We start from the raw sequence: 12,925 nt of genomic DNA, 5'->3' as shown, positions 1-12,925 counted from the left end.
TGTTTATCTATACAGTGCTTATACACAGGAGGAGTGCTTCGAAGCGCTCTAAACATAGAGAGAGAGTGCGAAATACACTCACGATGGGGTGTAATATATACGCATCTACATTTATGTAACTTTGTGTTCTCTTTTATTTTATTGATGTGATGGATAATTTGTATATGCGCATCAGACCTTCTTATAAGGGTGATATGTATGCTAGTAAATAGAACAGTATATACCATTAGGAAGAAAGAGTGTCTCCGTGTTCACGCTGGACCTCTGCAGCCCTGGCGAGGCAGTGACGTGGAAAGCGGCCCCAGCTCGGTTCATTTCACAGCTCTAGTGGGATTAGCCCGGTGGGCGCGAGGGGGTCACCCGGCCCCTTTTATCTCACCCATGCATGTTGGCGATTCAGCAAAACGCGGCTCGCCTTCTAATGGCTGTGTCATCCTCCCCCGGGGCGCGCGCGCGATACCGGAAGCCTAATCCCCGAGTCAGCTGCTCTGGCCGGGATGATACCGTCCAAACACCGGCTTTGGGCCGGCGATGGCCGGCGCCGCTGCTCTGCGGACAGCAGGCAGGCCGAAAGCGGATTGCTACACACCTGTAGCTCCGTAGAGGTGACAGCCGGCACAGCGCCCTCCCCTGGCCCCAAAGAAGGGGGCGATCACGAATATGACGGCCGATCCCTCTGAAATAACGCATGTATGATTTTATACTGCACTGTAGCAGTCTCAGAGGACGTAGGCGGGTCTGTGGAGGGGCGCACTGTGCCCCTGCCAGGGTAATCGGCAGTGGCAGACGTGCACCAAAAAAGGAGTGGAGCTCTGACTCTGGTGGGGGACAGAGCAGGAAGGAAGTGGCACCGTGCACCACTGCGGGTGCAGTCATGCCGGCGACTGACACAGATTTCAGTGTAGCTGTAAGTGATATCAGGTGGTAAAATGGAGAAGTGTGCTTTAACTTCAGAAGGAACCGTTCCAGACGTAGTTGAGCTGTTAACAATTACAAATAAACGTAGTGGAACACCGCTCCTGACCGTTCCCTCTCACTTCGATCAAACTTTAGTGTGCCGTAAAATACAAAATTAAGCGAGGGGGGGTTGATGGAAACAGGGGTCAAGTCCCCCAAAAATGGGCTCCTTCAATCTGGTGGCAGGTGGGCACATGGCAGTATACATTGGCATGGCCACATGACGAGAGCCATATGGAGCGGTGGCCATAATTATAAACAGTCTTGAACGTCAGGCGTCTATGTCCTAAACGCTTACTGAAAAGAGTGCCTGTGGGTCTGCAGCACATGTGTGTTTATCAATCTTAACTCTTGAGTGTGTGACTAAGAGGTGTCAAGATGTTCCTGCGCCACTTGCAGCTGCAGCGGAGGAAGACAAGCGATTCATGGGTAGGACCGAACCACGGTGTGGCCACGGGTTCTCGCTTTGCTCTAAGGGCTAAACCACGAGTCAAGCCAGCAAAATGGGGTTCTAAGACATGGAATGGAATATTTTGCACAGTGCACACATATATGTGTTAACCAGAGCTACTGATACGAAGATATGTGTTTAAGTGCCTGATCCGCACAATGGGCTCAAATCCCAGATTCACCATTTAACCAAACTGTGTGATCCTCTGCAAAATATTGAAGCTCGGCGCTTAATCTCCCAAAATTGGCGGGCCCTAGAAGGGATCAAGTGTGCAGTTTATGCTATTTAAAAAAAGCTTCACTCATGGTCTGCCAGAGTGTAGGGTTGCTCACACCATATTCAAAGTTCACCATTCTCATGTTGGCCACTGCAGAGTTATTTGCCACTCGGCTTACTCATTGCATCTTCGGCTAAGCCACTCGGGCCCCATGTTCATCAAGACATGTATGCCCGGAATGCTCCTTCTTACCTTAGCACAGTGTTTTCCCGCCTGTGCATCATCATCCAAATACATGTTGCAAATGTATGGGTCAGTGCAAGAAGTAAGAAGCCCATCACAAAAGACACACACTGCAAAACCTCAGCAAAATGGTGCATTTGAGTGTTTACAGCGTGCAAACCGGAAATGGCAGGCCAATGTATAGACACATAGGGTCCGATTTATGGAATTTTCTGCACGGTTAAAAGCAACTTTGCACTGCTGAAAAGTCACTTTGCACTGCTGAAGAGTCACTTTGCATTGCCGGCACAAACCCTGATTCATGGAACTCTTCAAAGTGTGTTTTTGCAGTGCAAACTCAGTGCAAAGTTCATGTGGTACTGCAAAAATTACTTGGTACTGACTTTGAATTGCAAAAATACACTTTGCACAGTTCTATGAGTCAGGTTTTGTGTCGGCTGTGCAAAGTCACTTTTCAGCAGTGCAAGGTCGCTTTGAACCGTGCAGGAAAAATTCCATTAATCGGGGCCTAATTCACAGAGCGTTTTCCAATGGGATTGCACAATTATGAAATGCTTCTGTTAATGACAGACAACAGAATTTGTTGTCATTCCAATGCTGTGGGGTGGGGGTGCGTGGAACGAGAAACAGGCACGGCACCCCGGGGATGTGGCTGCTGCACCAGCACCGGTCTATGGGTGCAGAAGCAAAAGCGGGTGGCACCGGTGTTTGTGGCTCTTGCTGGCTATTTTAAATGGGGTGAGGTGGGGGGGTGCATGTATAAACACGTGGCTAGGGCTGGGTTTTCTGTGTGGATGAGTTGCGGGGGTGGTTGGGGTAGTGAAACAGGGAGGGAGGACCACCAGATGTACGGATGGGCTGCGCCAGCCGAGACCGGAATATGGAACAGGCTTGCTGCTCTGCTCCATTCATCCATGCCTTGATAGCCTCTGAAAGAAGCATTGGGAATGCCAAGAGTTTGGGATTTTGTGTAGGCATTGGAAAGGCACATCCCAGGCACAGCCTTAGTGGCAATAGCTGACCATTGCTTGTGGGAGGCGCGAAATGGGGCAAGTACCGGGGCATCTAATAGCAGTGCCTGGCAAATGATGAATACTTATACACAGGCCAACACTGTTGGCTTTGCCAATGCTTCTTTTTAACAGGACTTCAGTGAAGTCTTCTAAATCGAGAGGCGGAAGTTACGCCTGGTTAAGACATTTTCATTACACCAGTAGCATGTTTAGAACTACAATGAAGTCTTTAACTCTCCGAAGACTGCTTAGAAAACACACTGTCAGGCATTTTGAGTGCAGTGTTTGATGGTAAGGCTTGATTAAAGCGATCTGCACGAGTTCCCATGAGGAGGTGTTTTGTGCTGGGAGGGGCAGGAAGTGGGTGGGGATGGGTATAGGGATTAGCATGGCCATTGGCAGTCAATGGGAGGGGAAAATAACCAAACAAAGCTAAAGCTTGTGTCCCTTCTCATGTGCCATTCCTCCCTATCTGTGCTCTAATGCAATAGTTTAGGTTTGCAGGTGTCTCAAGCAACACCTAGAAGCCCAAACTATAAAGTAAGTGGCATCCTTTCTTGTCCCCAGCCAATCAATGCCATGGGTGGTGGAGCGACATGTCAGGTGGTCATATAGCAACGCTGTGCATGGTTACATCAAGTGACAGGGCAGCACTTAGTTTGGACTGTAATGGGCTAGCGGTTAACTGCAGGGCAGGCAGGCAGCAGGTGAGCCTCGTGGTCTTGCCCTTGCTTTGGGCAGGCACAGACTCAAAACGAGGGTTAGACTGCAGCTACCGATTTCCCGCCTGGGATCGATTGTCTGTAAAGGGGGCTCTTGCTAATTCTAGATCCACCCCTCCCCCTCCCCCCTGCACCTCACTGCCTGATTCCATCCTGTAGCTTATTCTTTCTATGCGTATGAAATGTTGCTTGTTATCAGTTGAACAAGGCAGAGGGTCAAGTCATCTTTAAACAGCTTTTCCAGGCTGCTCTCATAACTGGTGATCACACCAATTGTGTGACCTTCTGCCTTAACTATTTATTTATTTGCTTATTTATTTATTTATTTATTTATTTATTTATTTATTTATTTATTTATTTATGTGTGTATGCATTTATTTATTTATTTATTGGTTTTGCCATTTTATTGGTTTTATTGGTTTTGCCATTTGTATAGCGCACCTAACCCAGAGGCATCTGGGTGCTTTTTGCTTATGAAGGATGGAAAAGGGGTGGGGGGTTAGGCTGATGGGGACGTGGGGGCGCAGGGGAGCACACTTACCTCATTCCCGGCAAGGGAAGATGGCGGCCTACCGCTCTGAGGTGACGCTGAACGCAGTGTTTATCGTGTGGTAAAGAACCCGATTGGAGCCTACTCATTGGCTGGGAGCCAGCCACCTCTTCCCCTACTCTTCACTGGGTACTAATACCAGAGGGTGTTAGGAAGGTGAAATACCTGGCGATGGTCTTCTAGCCATTTGAACCAACTGAACAGGCTCTTTCGTGCGGGCCATTGAGACCGGCCGGACCAGTGGGAACGTAGGAGGCAGTAATACTGTGATTGGGAAGTTGGAGACTGGCAATGCCTGCTGCTGGGCTTTTGAAACCAGTGCTTGTTACTGAGCAGGTGCAAACTGCTAGCGATTCTTAGTGGGCATGCAGAAACCCTGAAGCCAAGTCACTGGGTGCATTCCGAGTGTCAGTGTCTACTCCTGGCAAAGGGGAAACTGTCAGGACCTTTTAATTGGCAGGTGTGTGTTGGTAATTTCAGAATTCATTTAGCTGGGTAGTTTTATCTACAGATGTTTGATTCACAGGGCCAAGTGGCAATTGAAATATCTAATTTCCCTAAAATGTACTTGAGACAGAAACCCCCAAAGCTAACCCTGAGTGCCGCCTACCTCCATATCGTGCTGTGTGCAGGCACTGTGCTGGCAGAGGGCATCGAAAAAGGGTGGAGAGAATACAAAACGGTAATGGGCAGCAACTGCCGCTGTACTCAGCTTGTCACAGGGGCAGGTGAGCCACGTTATCCTTTCAATAACCAGGGCTCACCATTTGGTAGCTTGGGCGAATTTAAGACTGAAATGGCCCTGAAAAAACGACATTCCTGGTTCATGGCAATTTTTCACTGGGCCCCTACCATTCTCCCTACCTCTATATCAGTCGGAACGTTCTTGGACTTTTTGTTTAACCCATGAGCTGCCTTGTCTTTTGCTGAGCTACCTGACCTGGCTTCTCCAGGCACCTGCCTTCGGCTTGTGTCTTTGTCACGTTTTTGCACTTGCTTTTACTACCTCATCTTTCTCCTCTTCTCGCCTGGTCCTTAAACTCCACACCTACACTGGCCTGAATGTATCAACAATTGAGAATGCCCTTTTATGTGTTTCCTTCTTCTCTTCTCTCTGCCCCCATGCCCCTTTTCTCTTGGGGCCCGCAAAGCAATCTGGGCATTGCAGTTGGCACCTTATAAATCAACAATGCATCAATCAAAATAAGAAATGAGGGTTGGGGGCACATTTTTATGTAGCACTACACAGGCGTGGGTCCTTTCAGATAACAACACAGGCGATTAGAGGGGAAATGTGATTGTAACCCCCACTTTTGCAGGTGCTAGGCGAGTATGTAAGACATGTCACTGTAAACGGTGCTCGCTGCTTGGAGGTGTCAGGCTCAGTGGCTTGCCCAGAGAGTGGCTTGGGGTGGCACGTGCAACCCTGGAATCCGATTGGCCAGCCCAGGTGCCACCCCATTATCCTAAACTATGATAATTATGTGTGTGTGCGCGCTCGTACTTCATGCCACCCCTGCATAAGTCAGTGCCCCACTTGGGCAACCGCAGTCAGAAGAGTCTGGACACGCTACTAGCCAGGCTGCCTGGCATTAAGAGGCATAATCCTGCCCTAACTGGGTTTCTTTTTTCGATTCAGGGCAGGAACAGGACTGGCCTTTTCGAGATGGCAGGGGGAGACTAACAGGACTGGCCTTTCGAGATGGCAGGGGAGAGTCCTAGTTGGAGAAAGGTGTCAAAAGATCAGCATTCAATGAGTTGTGCACAGGTGGCAGAGAGACCTGTTCCCAGAAGGATCCTGAGGGTGACTGGAAGGGCCCATGGGCAGCGTGTGGCAGCCTGTGGCAACCAACCGTCACAATGTGGACTGCCCAGTCCCCCACTCATGCTGCTGACTACCCTAAACATGGCCTGGGCAGTACTGGAGAGCCACCAGAGGCATGGATGGATTGGGGTTAGTCCTGGAGGACTACAGTGCCCTGGGGGGTTCCAGAGACAGAACGGCCATTTGCATTTCCCCACGCGACCAGTCAGCTCCAGAGAACCGAGCTCTCTCTCTTTCTTTCTTTCTTTCTTTCTTTCTTTCTTTCTTTCTTTCTTTCTTTCTTTCTTTCTTTCTTTCTTTCTTTCCTTCCTTCACCTAATGAGCCAGGGCCTGACATCCCTTTTCATAAGGCTAGTAAGGCGGTCTACGTGTGACTTAGGCTGTCCCACGTATAACCACTCTGTGAGATTTCTCACTGAGGTCCAGAGAAAGTACCCTCACCTTGGTCCTCGTGTGTGTACGCCGATATTCACCTTACATTGCCCAAAATTCTAGAATATACAACAATTATGCCAATCTAATGTATCTAGGATACATATAGGGACATTATAGCGCCACCTTCATGCCAACATTAAGGGAGCATGCCCAGAGGGACAGCTGATGGCACCGTAGCAGTGCCCCATGGCACTATAGCACTGCAGCCCAGGCACTGTAAATCAGTACCCCACCTTTGGCGGGAAGCTAGAGTGGCCGGGCGTCTGTTCAGAGACGTGTGCAGGGCAGTTGCTATAACCCATCTCTTTCGCGTATACAAAGGTAGCACCTTTTCCATCAACAACCTGGGTTACCTAAGGATCCCGTGAGAGGACAGTGAGGTAAATCCCCCCCACCCCACATGCACAGTGCACAGACCCATAAGGGGTGCAAGCATTTGCTGACAGAAAACTTCAACCTCCCTAACTCCTCCTCCTGATGCCCCTTCGTGTCTCTAAAAATTGTGTTAAAGAGCATGTGTGTGCGTGTCAGACGAATCAACGTCCGTGGCACCAGTGCTCCAGGGATGAATATTGGTTTCTAAATCATCAAGCAGCCCCGCACCTCTAGCACACCAGAAGGGGTCCGAACAAATTGGAAACACAAGTCAATTTTAAACCTTCTTGTCCAATTTTGGTAACGTGGACGTAACGGCAGGCTTATCTCTGCAAGGTCGTGGATTGTTAGTTGCAACACAGCAAAAATACAATTATTACCCAATGATGAAAGGGACTTCCAGTCAAGGTTGTATACGGACAGACAGTTTCATGAAGGAAAGGGATGCACTCTGGGTACTGTGAGAAACCAGAAGGTGTCTCACCTGCAAGTCCCTGTGGAACTCTCTCCCAGGTGCCCAGGGCACAGCCATCGCCTTTGGTCCAGACCCTGGGGGTGGGCCAGTGTGGGATGATCACCTGTGTGAAGGGTCCTCGGGGAGTGGGACACTGGATGATGAGACACAGCATCCCTCTCTTCCCTGTGACACCTTTATCTCATCCTACCCAATGAGATATTTAGAAACAGATAAAAGGCGGAGCACGAGAGCACACTCTGAGTGAGGCAAAACACACAAAGGTACAGCAGTTTCGAGTTGGCAGCTGAACGTGGGGAAAAATACGGCCAAGCACGAGAGGTTCATGAGTGGGGCAACACCCTTGACCTTTTTGACTTTCAAGAAACCTTCAAGGCAGAAAATGTAAGACCAGGGAACAAGGCTGAAGAATCCTGCATTGTGTGTCGGAGATATCGAGGGTCCTCCCGCGTAACTGACCAAGGCGGGGAGGAGCAGCAGACGCCAGGGTATTGTCCTTGGCTCCAAGAAGAAAGAAGCAACAGAGATTAACACAGCCAGTGAGTCGGGGAGACCGATACCAGATGGTCTGTGTTGAAGTCAAGGTTGCAAACGGCAACATTGTAAAATGAGTGCTGGAATGAACATTGTTAAATGTGTGTGATGAAAGACACGAGTGAAGCTAAATTGCTGGTGAATATTTGAACATTAGAAGAAAAGATACAATACCGTTGACAGAGGGGTCTGGCACTGTGAATGTGCTCAGTCGAAGGTCTCTGTACAGTATTCTGACATGAACGTCTTCGATTCTGGTGTCAAAAGGGGATCTGAGCCCGAACCAGGGGGTCCATTGTCCGAGCCCGAACGAGAGAGACCAAGTTGTGAATATTGTGGAACAGGGGCTCTGAGCCTGGGTTGAGGGGGATCCGTGGTCCGAGCCTGAGTGAGGGAGACAAAATTGTGAACATTGTAGAACGGGTTGTCTGAACCCAGACGAGGGAGATCCGTGATCCAAACCCAAAGGAGGGAGGCCAGTCTTGAACTTGTGAAAGTGAAACCCTGACAAGGGAAAGGAACATTTGGGTTTTGTTTGCTGCATCAGGCCCTCTGCAATAAGAGGCTGTCAGAGCGAGAGAGATTTTGGTAGAAGGCCCTGATGCCTATGTGTTGAACTGTTACCTCATGGCCAAGAAGCTAGAGTGTGTGCGAAGCCCGAACATGCCGCCTTGTCCCGTGCTGAAAATACGGGGAAGGGAAGCTAACCGCTCAACGATCCGGACATATAATTTCTTCAATACTTTTCTTTTGCATAGATTGTTATCCCACACCATTTTGTTTTTAGAAGTAAGGATTGGCAGTAGGTTTATTAGTATAGGCCCTGTTATTTTGACAGACTCCATTAGGACTGCGTTATTATTACTTCATGGTCGTAGCTTGCTCCTATCTTTAGTTTTAGGTTTAGATAGGCATTTAACCAACCCATTGAAGTTCAATAAACACCCTTGAACTGTGATCACTTGTGTCTGTCTTCACTGTTTGATACCATGCCTTCCTTACAGTACCGATAGGATTGTAGTCGGTAAAGCAATCCGTTTTAACTGTTCACGGTTATTTGGGTTCAGCACCAAGGGAGCAAGAGGTCCAAAATGTCACTAGGGGCCTTCAGAGAGGGACCAGGGAGACAGAATCACAATGTACCTGGTGCTTGAGATTATCTTGATGCTCGACAGCGTTGAGTTGGTCCCAGGACACTTTGCAGCTCCTGCGACAGAGTTCATGATGGGAGACAGCTGTGGGTATCAGGCGGCAGGCAGTTCGGCAAGCGAGGCTGCACGGACGGCTGCAGGCTGGCCTAAACGGCAGCTCGGGATCAAGAATCAGTGTCACTGTGCTGGTTTCAAGATCTGGAACACTGATCGAGGCTTCTCAGACGACATTAGTGACTGCAGCATGACAACAGTCAGTGGTGCAGCCGGTCACTGTTCGAGGGCTCGTCTGCCTCGAAAATTTCCTTAAAAGATGGATGCTGTTTGATGCTTGTCATGGCACTCCTCCTAGCTTCTTCAATGGGCTTGTGTCGCCGTTTAAGGTGGGCGGCCCAAAGCTGAGGAAAGTGTTTGCAGACAACGGCCTTGTCCTTTGTTCAGAGACTCTCTGGCACTTCCCAACTAGGAAGCTTGCTGGCTGAACCTAGAAGGAAACACTGCTTACTGGCTGGGTACCAGTCCTGGAGCTGCTGGACTGGTCCTCTGAGGTCAGTATCTCCCTTTGTGCCCTGGGAGATGTTAAGGAGAGGGATCTTGCTTCCCTCTTGAAATTCATGGCCTTCCTTCACTGGCTGAAGCTGTAAGGCAGACTGTACCTTCAGCCGGGGTCCAAATGATTCCTTGTTATTACTCACTTCAAAGTTGTCGGATGATCTCTCATCAATATGTGCTGCCAACCAACAGAACTGACAATTGAACAGGGTGAATCCATGGGGCCTTTGATATTTAATTAGGCAGTCCATTGCAGGTGGAAGGTGTTGCCTTCCCTCTTCCTGAGATGCTTTGATGTACCCGTGGCTGTCACATTCCAGCTGAACATGACAGGGGGACTGCGCCTGTAGGCCGTGTTCACCCAGAGTACACGTGACTATGTGTTTGTTGTGCGGCAAGCATATGTGCGGTTTAACTCCACACATTTTCCAAGGATTGATCTCCTATCATTCGATTTCTTTAAAAAATATCAAAGTACATGCAAGTGCACACCCGACGTGCAGACAGTCCAATTCCTCACAGTGTGTGTGAGATACAGTGTGCGCATGCATGGAATGCATGTGGCTGTGAACATGAACGCATGTGTGACAGATTGCAATTGTGTGGAAATGTGCTTTTGTGTGACTCTGTAAGCATAGAAACCACTGTATTGTGAAAACAAGGAAATAATATGAGGCAGGGTAACCAAAAAGGAAACACACCAAACACAGGTTACAAAGGAACATACAAAGCACTTTATTTTATACTGAATCCAGTTACAAAAGAACAGAACAAAATTCAGATAGCTATCGACGCTCAGTACAACACAGCGAACTCCAGCGTGGTTCGGTGTGCTCAGTGAGTGCAAATATTCATTGAAACAGTCAGGCTTTTATACATTTCTCCAGCCTGTTGTCCAGCCTTTCTTCAGGTTAACCATTCCATAAATAAGTTACTGCTCTAGGGTCCCTTGCCAGGTCAAATCTAGTTCATTTTAAGTTTATACATTAGCAAGAAGAAATGGTAATAATGTATGCTCTAGGCCTAACATTACAATGCAGGACTGAATTTATACAATATAGTTAAGCAGGTGTTCTCATTCAATTATAGATCAGTTTCGGTGATACAGGTAATCCATTGCACACAGGTCAGCAGAAGGACAAGGTCTCAGCTCATGACCCTAACAAGTGGCCTGCAGGCAAGTTATACATTAGCTGTACAGAGGTCATGACAATCGAGTTCTGTTCTGAATAACATAGGCCACCATTTTAGCTCACATGGTGACTTTATAGAGCAAGAAAACCTAAAATGGCGGCTTGACCCAAAATGGCCGTTTACATAGATTCTAAGGTCAGGACCTTGCAATGCGAGTTTATTTGCATGTAGTTTATAAGCAGATTGTTAGCAGCTTGGCGTCGGCCAATATACATATATTCATAGCAATAGGAGGCACGATATAATTTCTAGTTTGACAAACCCTCCTTTTGGCCTATGCCAAGTGCTAAACTACTTCTGATCTCCCTGCAAATAACTCCATGTGTCATCGTCCATACACCCTGAATAGCTGTCAGAAATATCTATCGCCATTAGATCTTTTACTAAGATCTCTTTCAGTACATACTCCTTAGAGGTTTTATCTGGGGCATACACTTTATGTCCTATTGTACCTATCGCCTGAGCGCAACATCCCCCTAGCATTGAACATACACTTGGTAGACATTGGATACAACAACAAAGAAATAGCAGAATTCCCAAAATAATCAGCAAGACTGAAAGCACTTTCCAACCCCAAGACCGCAAGAAGTCCCAGAACCAAGCGCTAAGATCCCAATTTCCCTCGGGAACATGCACTTCTGAACTAAGAATGTGCAGATTCTGTATTGCCTTAAAAATAGTTGGGGAGGAATCTGGTACAAAAACACAGCAAGCGGACCCCACTAGTTTACATACTCCACCACGTTCAGCCAGAATGACATCTAATGCCATCCGGTTCTGAAGCGCTACCAATCTGATCGCTTTCTGCTCTAAAGTCATATTATAGAGTATATCTGTGGTCCGGTTGATGGTTCTCTCCAGTACTCTCGCTAGTTTCCTGATATCCTCGGAATTCGCTATCTGCCCAAAGAATGGAAGGAATGATTTCGCTACATCTCCTAAAACCTGTGCTGGAGTGTCGCCATTCACGTCCCGCCGTGGACGAGCCTTCGAAACCTCTACAGTACTTGCTATAAACACCCCAGGTAACAGGATTCCTAGATAACAAGTTCCCTGCCAATCCCTGGGCAACCATGGAAATGCTACATTACCGCAAACAAAATAGACAGGTTCGCCTACATACAAAGGTCTGTCTTCCCCAGTCAAATTTGCAACGTTGGCACAACCTTTAAAATCTCCCATTGACCGAGTGCCATTCCTCTGTATGCAGAAAGAAACTGAATCGGGGCTATGGTTAACAGTGTAAGAAGAAGGCACGGCATCCTTATTGCCCATCGGAGCCATTTTAAAGGAAATCAAAGAATAGAAGCAATATTGAGCTTACTCCTATTTGCGAAAAGCGAGCATCCCAGGGGAGTCAGAACACGTTTCTCGAAACTATTCAAATTAGTTCCATCAAAGTTCCCCGAGATGCTATTGTTCCATCGGCCAAAGAACAGTGCTCTAAGTGAAGCAGTTGTCAAAGTTAAAGGGTGAATATACCAACCTAGCCCCTTATCCCCATGTTGCGGGAAATGTGAGCAGACCCAACAATTAGTCTTATTAAAAATGGCATGTGTTGCATTCATTATAAGCAACAAGGTATTATTGTGATACTTCTGTCTATGCTGTGAGTCCCTAGGTGACAGAGTATGCAAATGTACAAAAGCTGTAGGAGCAGTGGGTACAATTTCAGTCGGCAGCAAAGACTCTAAAGGATGAGTTTCTTCGAAATACCAAAGGCCTAAAACAGTGACTATTATAAAACCAAATATTATCATAAAAACACAGCAATACGTTTTCGGGGCCCAGGCACATTGTTCATTGTCCGAGTTGGTCACCCCCTTATTTATAAATCCAATACGAGCAGCAGCGGTGGCGGTAGCAGGCATTGTAGATTTTCAATTGACGACCCCAATGTTCGTTGCTGGCGACACTACGGTTGCGCGGCTTCTTAGTCCTTCCACAACCCCTAGCCAATAGAATCCCCTTCCTCAACTTTTTGGGCAAAAGCAAGCCCTTGATGATCCTTTCCTTCCTTGAATGCACAGCCGAACCGTGCTGTATGTCTATCAGATACACAGCAAAACCGTGCCGTATGTCTATCTTCGTGGCCGGAAGTTGTATCTTGTTGTGCCTGGTATTGTTTGATCCGAGAACAAGATGTCGTCACTTCCCGTTGGAAGCAACGTATCAGAGGCAAGTGAAGTTGGAACAGCAATTTCCGGGAGCAAAATTTTCGGAGAGTGCGG

The sequence above is a fragment of the Ambystoma mexicanum genome, chromosome 5q (assembly GCF_040938575.1).
Source record: "Ambystoma mexicanum isolate Mex_15411 chromosome 5q, UKY_AmexF1_1, whole genome shotgun sequence".
NCBI lineage: Eukaryota > Metazoa > Chordata > Amphibia > Caudata > Ambystomatidae > Ambystoma > Ambystoma mexicanum.
This window is presented reverse-complemented; position numbering follows the sequence as displayed.